Here is a 9,729-nt window from a genome sequence, read left to right on the forward strand (position 1 = left end):
GAAATTATGCAGACAAGCTACCACATTTATTGCAGAAATACCGCCAGAAACAAATAATGTAGTTTAACTACTAAATCAGAATTTACGAGTAAACCACCAGAATCATAGATCGTAGTCTACCAGAACTTCCACCAAATCATACATAATCATATCCCACCCTAATGCATATACAACGTCATATTTATCGGAGTAATAGAATTAATCATGGAAAAAATAGATATAGTATGGTATAGTGGCATGTCATCACATGCAATCAACAGATACAGAACAATGGCATAATACAATTATGCATACGGTAAATATAAAAATCAACAGCACGCTTAACATGCAATTCATAAATCAATATCGGTTTGCATATTGAACATTCAAAGCATATCATATCGTGCATTCAATCAACTCATATCAGACATACAATCAGTCCACACATACATATCCAATAAACAAACCTTAGGTCTTTTAACATACAACCATGTCCTTTTAATACTTACTCAGCACGACAGTCCCTTAACATTACTAGGCCATTCGGCCAAATCCCAAAAAACTAGCAACTAACATGCTGTATTAATAAATTATATTAACATAATACTTTTAAACACACAACAGAATGACCCACACCTGATCTATGTAGAGGATGGGCTAGGAGTTTCAAATAAAGGTTGTTAATTGTTGAGGGAATCAGCTACGAGTCACCAAAGGGTTGCTGAAAAGTGCTATTGTTGCCATCGATTGGTGGCATGCAAGGAGCGGCAGATTGTGATGGTTGTCGATACAGAAGATAGGACAACAAATGAAAAGAACAACAAAGTATTAATTGCGAGCTTATGGAAACGAAGGAAAAAAGGGAAAGAAAGAATAGATGCGAAGGTGCAGAAAACAAAGAAAATTCAGCAGAAGAGAGTTACAACAATAAAAGAAAATAATGTGCAAAAAAAGTAGAGAATGAGGGGTAAGAGAAAGGGACGGCACTTGAGAAATTTTAAGGGATAATCTTATTTTTTTAAAAATATTAACTAAATCCCACCACATCCTATTTTGTTGTTATCCTTATTAGATTGCTTAGAATTGAAGTTGACTCACTTTCTGGCAACATGGGTGACACAACAAGAAATAAGTAAAAAAAAAAATTCCAGTTTTGCACAGAACATGATTTGAACTTGGGACCAAAAGGATAGGGGAATGCTGAATCATTGAACCAGCAAGCTCATTCTTATCAACAAACGTACAAAAATTAAAGATAAGCTAGACATGTCAAGCTAGATATTGAGACAAAATTAATAAAAGTTTTCAAGGAAATGAATCAAACACAAGACCTCAAGCATCACAATTATATCACTTAACCACTAAACTAGATCAATTAACTTGACATAATTTAGCACTCAAAATTTAAAACTTGGGATGAACAAGAGAAGGAGTGAGTGTTAACCATTAAGCCAAGGCTCATTTCTTACCTGAATTTTGGAATGTGACAAATTCTGTTTATAACATAAAAAAGACTAAATTGAAATAAAATAAAAATTGAAAATAAAAACCCTAAACTAAACTAAGTGGCTCACTTGACCAAGCCCCCTAAAGTGAGGCTAAACACACCTATTTATACCCAAAATTGTATGACTTAATTAGGTTAATTACAACCCTAAAAACTGATAAATGTTTATTGTACGGACTAAAACACCCTTGACTTAATTATTTTTGTTTGTCGCTTGGTGTCGCAACACCATAAGACCGGTGTCGCAACGCTGTCGTCATCCTTCGCGTTCTCAATTCAAAATCGATGTCCTGCATTAGGTCATCACATGGCTAAAAATTGCGTAAAAATGTTTATTTTGTGGAAATTATACATAAATTGAAAACTTAATAAAAACTTATAAAAGAGCTAGAAAACAAGCTCGTCAAGTGCTGAAAAGACTCTAATTTGCCACAACAAATTGTAGCAGACCAATAAACATCTCAAAGCACCTTGGGCTTTACTCAATGACCAAATACATTAAAATCATACATCACTTCATCAGAGATTTAGTCGAAACTAACACGATTAAAATAAAGCATCGTGTCTGTTGAAAGCCAGTTGGTTGATTTATTTACCAAGAATTTAGAAGTAACCAAGTTTGTAAAATAAGGAATGAGGTTGAAGTATATCGAGTTTAACTTGATACCATTTAAGGTACAACACAAACTCAGTCCTTTAGTTCCATTTTGTGATGTTTGTTTTTCTTTTTTTAATTAAAATTTTGTGTCCTTATGTGTTTTTTGGGGAGAGTTAATTCGCTCCAAATTTACTTTCTTTATTTTTGGATAGAAAATTCTAAAAATGTTTTTGGGTGATTAAGTTTTAAAATTGAGGTTTAATGAGAATTGAACTCTTCTCAACCAAATTTATAGTCTTAAAGAAATTAAATTATCTTTGATTCATTTAATCAAGATTCAACATTCAAGAAAACTTCACACCTAAGAAAACCTTTTTTAACTTAATTCAAGAAGTCCCTTCAATATCTTGTGTAAAGCAAACTAAACCTTTCAATCATTCTACCTTTAAGAAATCCTCATCGAGGTCTCTTTCATTTGAGTCGTTAATTCGAAGAAGGTCTAAGGAGAGTGGCGAAGGAACTTCTTTAGATCTACCTCAAGTTGAGAACCATGAGCAACTTGTTCAAGAATCACTGTCAGATGTACCACTAATTGCAACTAAACAAGGCAGTGAACAAAAAGCTAATCATTCTATTCCCCCAAGAACTCACCGTTGATGATTTTTTGGATCTTACTTTTATTTTTCTTTTGAGAATACTATTGCGATTAAGTACATTGAGAATGTTTAGAATGCTCAAGAAGGTGTAGAGGTTGTGTCAACTGAGAAGACAAGCTAAAGGAGTTATATTATTTACTTGAAGAGCCACCACATCCTGACCAATATAAAATTCTTGATCAATTAATTGATTCCATAATTGAGCCTCAACCATTTTAAGTTAACCTTAAGGCTAGATAGCTTGTTGATAAAATTATTGCAATGAAAGAACAAGGTAAGCCAATTATTGATGTTTATACTAAGAATGCAAAGCATGAGGTAGTTTGTACCTTAGTTGCAATTTGACCTATATCTGAAAGGTGAACTATGGTTTCTGTTACTAAGGAAATTTAGTTTGAGCATACCAAGTTTAAGACAGCTAGAAAGGAAAGAAAAATTTTATTCTTGAAGTTTCAAAGAAGAAGCGAGTAGAAACAAAGAGAAAAACCCTAGGTACAAATGATTCTATTGATGAAATCAATGTTACATTGTCTAATTTGGCACTTTTAATTGCAAAGCACCATTTTAAAATACAAATTTTCCCTCTTCAACTAAGAAAAGAAACAATAAGTTGGAAGCTACTGTTGTATGAGATATTCTAAAAGAAGTTATTGAGGCTTTTAAACCTATTCCTGGACAAAGAAAGCTTTGATTTCTCACTCCAACATGTGCAAAAGGATGAAGATCATGGTAGAGAAAGGATTTATCAATAAAAGAAATGTCCAAGAAGTTAGGTTTATAGAGAATGATATTGACATTTTTCTAAAACAAAATGATCTCATGCTCTTTATATCTTATGTTAAACCTTATTTGAAGAACCTAATGTTGTAATTCCATGTCAATCTTTAAAAATCTATCATAGACAGGGACACTAAACTCTATATGCGAACCTATGTGAGATGACATTTCTTTACCTTTAGTCTTGGAGTGATAAGTTCTTGCATCACTTAGGTGAATATGATAATAACTATGTCGTGGATTATGATGACTTGGCCTCTCAACTCATAAACAAAGTTTGATTACCTTGGCCTGAAGGACAATATTTCAAAACTTTAGAACTTAATACTACATATGCTGCTTTATAAGCCATGGCTACCAAACACACAAAATACGGTTGTTAACAAAATAATGATAATTTTGTTATATAAGGTAGTTTCATTTGTTCTTGTTGGTATTGGTTTGTTAATTTTCAATAAGATTATGAAACACATAGAGACTAAGAACACCGAGCACATGCTACTTTTTTCTTCACTTATCTACTAGTGTCACGGGTCGCAGTAAAGTCCTTGACCATTGCACCAAATGCATCCAATGGAGGTTTATTACTCAGATGGGGATCATTTGGCCCACGAAAACTGGCCCAATTCAAAGAGCTATTAGAGAAGCCTGTCAGATTAAAGCCTGGTTGGCCCGATAATGAAGACATGGCAACTCACGCTGATATGGTAACTAATCTTAGAAGATAGAGGGAATCATATCTTGTAAAGATTAGATTAGATTTGATATGGCATATCTTGTAAATCCCTAAAATAAAGGGATATGGCTAATCTCGTCCGTCGATGTAAATGTATCTTGACCATCAGTTTTGAGGGAGCTCAACTATAAATAGAGAGCCTCCCCATCAGTTGTACTCACTCCATTCATTGTTTTATTATTCTTTGTGAATAAGAGAATTGAGAGCATTTACTCAAACACTTTGCGAGCGTTCTTTCTATTGTTCTTTGGTTTAGTTTCTTTTAGCATAAATCGCTTCCGCTCTTCAATTTGGTGCATTGGAGGAGTTCTTTAAGAAACCTCACTTGAGTGAAGGTTGACTTAGGCGAGTTTGGACGAACGGATCGCCTAAGGCCACACAGATTGCAAGAGAAAACTCTAGCCCCGTGACAAGTGGTATCTGAGCTGTTGGTTCGAACCAAGTGATATCTGAGTTATTGGTTTGAAGGCACCGTTGGAATGTCGAAAGAAGGGTTCGAACAAAGGTGGGCGAGGAAGTCATTGAAGGAAACATTATCGGCAGTAAAGGAACGTGTGGGTAAACTCGAGGGATCCATGGAGGATGTGAAGGAGGCACTCGATGGGGTCGAGGATCGCATAGCAAATTGGAAGGAGCAATCCAGAGACTATGTAAAGATGTCTCTCGATTCCACTATAGATAAGGTAAACGAGTTGTTTAATTCATACAGCGATAAGCTGTCGGAAAGGAATGATGCTCTCGAGGCCATGATGATGGCTTTGAAGGAGGAAACAATGGCCACGACGAGGGCTTTGAGCACAAGAATATAAGAGCTCGAGGGAGAGCTAGCCTAGTGCCGAGCAGCCGTGGGGAAAGGAGTGGCAAATGTAGCATTCAATAACGAGGATGTCCCGAAGCCAAAAGAGTTTATGGGGATAAGGTCTGCATACGATGTGGACAATTTCTTGTGGAGGATGGAAAAATACTTCCGTGCCAAAGGCATCGTGGATGATGCGATTAAGGTAAACACTGCTTCAATGTTTCTTATTGACATTGCGCTTTTATGGTGGCGAGGCAGGACCACAGATAAAAGGTAAGGTGAGATTGAGACGTGGCAAGAGTTCCAATGCGAATTGAAGGGACAGTTTTACCCAGAGTTTGCCGAGGAAGAAGCTCAGGCAAAGTTGCAAGGGATAACGCAACAGGGCACAGTGGGGGGTATGTTCGAGAGTTCAAGGAACTCATGCTCCAAGTTTCAGAGGTGACCGAGGAAGAAGCATTGCTTGCTTTTTAGAATGGTTTGAAGCCGTGGGTCAGACATGAGGTGGAACAAAGAGGTGTCCAAAAGCTGTCGGAAGCCATGACGGTAGTTGAGTCTGTGGTTAAGCTTGGTCTAAGGAAAGACAAGCTTAGGTCTTCCAAGTCCGAGGAAAGAGGCGTATGTGAAATGGATCACAAGGAAGATATTGTTGATGGCAATGGCAACGGCGACAATGGTGGTAATGAGAAACCACGAGTTTGGAAGAAGAAATCCAAGAGGAAAATGGACAAGCTGAAATGCTTTCTCTACGACGGTCCACACATGTTGAAGAAATGTCCAAAGAAATTCGCGCTTAAGGAGAAGCTAGTGGATAAGGCCTTGGTACTTGGTTCGAGCTCAAGGGGTGTCGAAGCCAAGGAGGTCGAAAATGAGAAGAAGCCAGTGGAGTGCTTCTTGTGTCATGGTCCGCATAGGTTGCGGAAGTATCCGAGGAAGTCTGTCATCGAGGGGAACGATGGAGCAAATAAGGAGCCCAAGAAGCTTGGTTCGAGTAAGAGAAAATCCGAAGCCAAGAGGGCAAGGAGGAGCAAAAAAGAAGCGAGTAAAGTGCTTATTGTGCCGTGGTCCGCATGAGTTGCGGAACTGTCCAAAGCAAGCCGGAGTCAAAAGAAAGGCAACGTCTGAGCTTGGTGAGTCATCGGAGGGGCTTCCACCCAAGGAAGAGGTAAGTTTGTCATCAGACTTAAAGGAAAAAGTTGCGATGAAAAAGTTACGATAAAAACAGTGAAGCTGGGACCAATAAGACTCAAGTTGAGTAAAGCATCGGAGTTGGCCGAGTTATCGACAAGGCTTCCACCTATGGAAGAGGTGGGTGGTGCATCGGACTTCAAGAAAAAAGAAGTGATGCATGAGGGACAGTTGACCTGAGTAAATGCAAATGTACATTCCGAACACTTTGATAGTGGGTTGCATTCTAACTTGTTGACTTGGCAAGAACGTAGGGGCCCTTTTGAAGTTTTTGAGCAAAGAGGCCGAGACACTGTGGGCAAAGCGAAACCAAGTGTGGTGAATCAAGAGGATTCTGTTCGAGTCAAGTTAGAATGTGGACAAGAGAGTGACATAACTTCTTGTCATCGAGACGTACAAACAAGTAGGACGGTTCAAGTGAAGAAGTGACGTAAGCTGAAGCAAAAGTCCCGAAGGAAGGGAAAAGCTAAAGCGTCGAGACGAGACCGAGGCGAATCAAGTCAATACCATTCGGAAGTCGCAACGAGGACGTTGCGAGAATAGGTGGGGGAGAATGTCACGGGCCGCAGTTCAAAGCCCGTGACCATCGCACCAAATGCATCCAATGAATGTCTATTACTTAGATGGGGATCATTTGGCCCACGAGAACTGGCCCGGTTCAAAGAGCTATTAGAGAAGCCTATCAGATTGAAGCCTAGTTGGCCCGATAATGAAGACATGGTAACTTACGCTGATATGGTAACTAATCTTAGAAGATAGAAGGAATCATATCTTGTAAAGATTAGATTAGATTTGATATGGCATATCTTGTAAATCCCTAAAATAAAGGGATATGGCTAATCTCATCCGTCGATGTAAATTTATCTTGACCGTCGGTTTTGGGGGAGCTCAACTATAAATAGAGAGCCCCTCCCTCAGTTGTACTCACTCCATTCATTGTTTTATTATTCTTTGTGAATAAGAGAATTGAGAGCATTTACTCAAACACTTTGCGAACGCTCTTTCTGTTGTTCTTTGGTTTAGCTTCTTTTGGCATAAATCGCTTCCGCTATTCAATTTGGTGCCTTGGAGGAGTTCTTTAAGAATCCTCACTTGAGTGAAGGCTGACTTAGGCGAGCTTGGACGAACGAATCGCCTAAGGCCACACGGATCGCAAGAGAAAACTCTAGCCCCGTGACACTAGATCTTACTACAACTGAAGAATGATATAGCTTCAGAAGATAAAGTCACTAAGCCTCCAATGCCAAAACTAAGTATTCTTAAAAATAGAAGATGGGGGAAACATATAGTTGCGAATATTGATGTTGCAGTTGATTTTGAGGATAATAAGAATCATGTGCCAGTTGTTGCCTTAGTTATAACTGGATTTACATTTCATAAGCCATCCAATGCAAATATGGCAAGATTGGTTGAGCACCCAGATAAACATGTAACTTACATTGATAAACAACTACAACATTTAGAAAGTCAGACCAAGATCCTAAGTAGATAGGAGACATAAGTTCTCCTTTATAAGGTTAATATACTTTCTCGTGAACTTTGATGCATCATTTGCATTTTTAATCAAAAGAATGAGAGAATGGAAGCTTGGAGTTAGGGGAGAGATTATGAGGAATTGGAATGAATTTTTTTAGGTGGTGATACTTTTGTTTTAATGGTTTGGTATACTAGTAATTTCTTTTCTAGGACGTGCTTAAAGTATGAATGTTGGGACGACTTGCTATGCTATGTTACTATGTTTTCCTTGTATTAAAGTTATCTACTCTAATGTATTAATGATTGATTTCATAGATTTTTTCATAGTTGATAGATTGGATTAAGGGGCAGTGTTGTGTTGAATATCACATTTACCTTGCTTGAGATTGTAGTTATCTTTTTGGCCAAAAATGTCAAAGGAAGAGATTTTTAATGCTAGTTGCATGCCCCAGATGCAACTCGCTTTGCAATTAGATTGCTATGAATTTACCATCTTTGTTTGCATCATTTTGACAAAAAAGTCTTGGAATTTTTTTCATACATATCTTGGGAGATTTTTTGTAGCAATTTATTGGATTGGACCATTCTGAATTTAAGTCAAACAATGACTCTTTTGAAGACTTTTGACGTGATTGAGTTTCCTTAATTACAGAGATATTGTTTCAAAGATAGGTTCATTCCTAAAAGATATTTGTTATTTGATCCTATATTGAAGATCTACCTAAGCTAAATTCAAGGAGATTAAAGTTCATGATTGAAGATTTGGCAAGCCAATATATTGTACTGCAAATTGATATTAAATTATCTTTTAGGTAAAACCTATCTACCAGTTGCAACCAAGAAGCACATCCAAGCAACTTTTAAATAGCATAAATATTATTATTTTTTAATTCTTCCATATAACAATAAGTACCACCTAATTCCTCTAAGTAAACAATACATTTATGTGTACCTTTTGTGCATTTATAAAGTTTAATGACGACAGTTATAATAAATGTAGATAATAGTGGTAGAACAATTGCAAAGTAATAAGAAAAGAAAAAAGAAATTCACTAATGTTGAAAAACGAATGAAACAAGAAGACTTTCGACTACATCTATTTAAGGGTTGGAAAACCCTGTTCTAGTCAAAGCCAAATAGAAGAAGAATAGTTCTATAAAGATTCAACTCGTGATGTTTGGCCCATACCTATCACAACCCCAATTCAAATTTGTGCTTAATGGAGATTTGTGGCGGGCTACAGCCTCGGTCCTTTGTCCCCACAGATTCCTTTATTTTACCAATGTATTTTTTTCTTCAATAAGTGACCGGATTGGGTCACACAATCTCTAACAAACGACATTTTGAGAATTCTTGTTCGTGGAATCATCCATGGATAGTTAAAAAGAAAAGCAATTAATTTATTATTCCTGGACTCGCAAAATCTTTTGTTTGATTTATATTGTATTTGAATTATTGAAAATGTCATAGATAATAAGTTGATATTAAATAAATTCAAATGTTTTTATGTATCATATTCATATTAGTTTTTATATCAATTTACAACTATGTTTTTATATAAATAATGCCGTGTCTAAATTAGGACGTTGCAATCACAACCAAATTATATTGTAATGTAGCATTTTCTTCTTCTTTTTTCAGGAATAAAAGATTCTCAAAATTATTATCCATTTTTTATTTTAATTATCTTGAAAAAATCACTTCTAAATTATGTGTGTTGACTGAATTAATAAGTGGAGTTTGTAAATAACGTTACGTTAATGTAAAAGACAAGTAAGGGATCCACATGGCCTAGCTGGACAAATCCCTAAAACAATATATTTAAACAAAAAGTCATCATCAAAACTCACAAACTAACTTGATCTATTTTTCGATATAAAAATTAAAAATTAATCTCTTATTTTTCATATAAATTCTAGCCTGTTAGTATTTTTTGGGGTCAAAATTTACGTAGTATCAAATATGGTCATTGAGTTATAATGATTTTCCCTTTTAATTTGGTATGATTTTATA

This window comes from Gossypium raimondii, chromosome 9, assembly GCF_025698545.1.
Source record: "Gossypium raimondii isolate GPD5lz chromosome 9, ASM2569854v1, whole genome shotgun sequence".
Taxonomy (NCBI): domain Eukaryota; kingdom Viridiplantae; phylum Streptophyta; class Magnoliopsida; order Malvales; family Malvaceae; genus Gossypium; species Gossypium raimondii.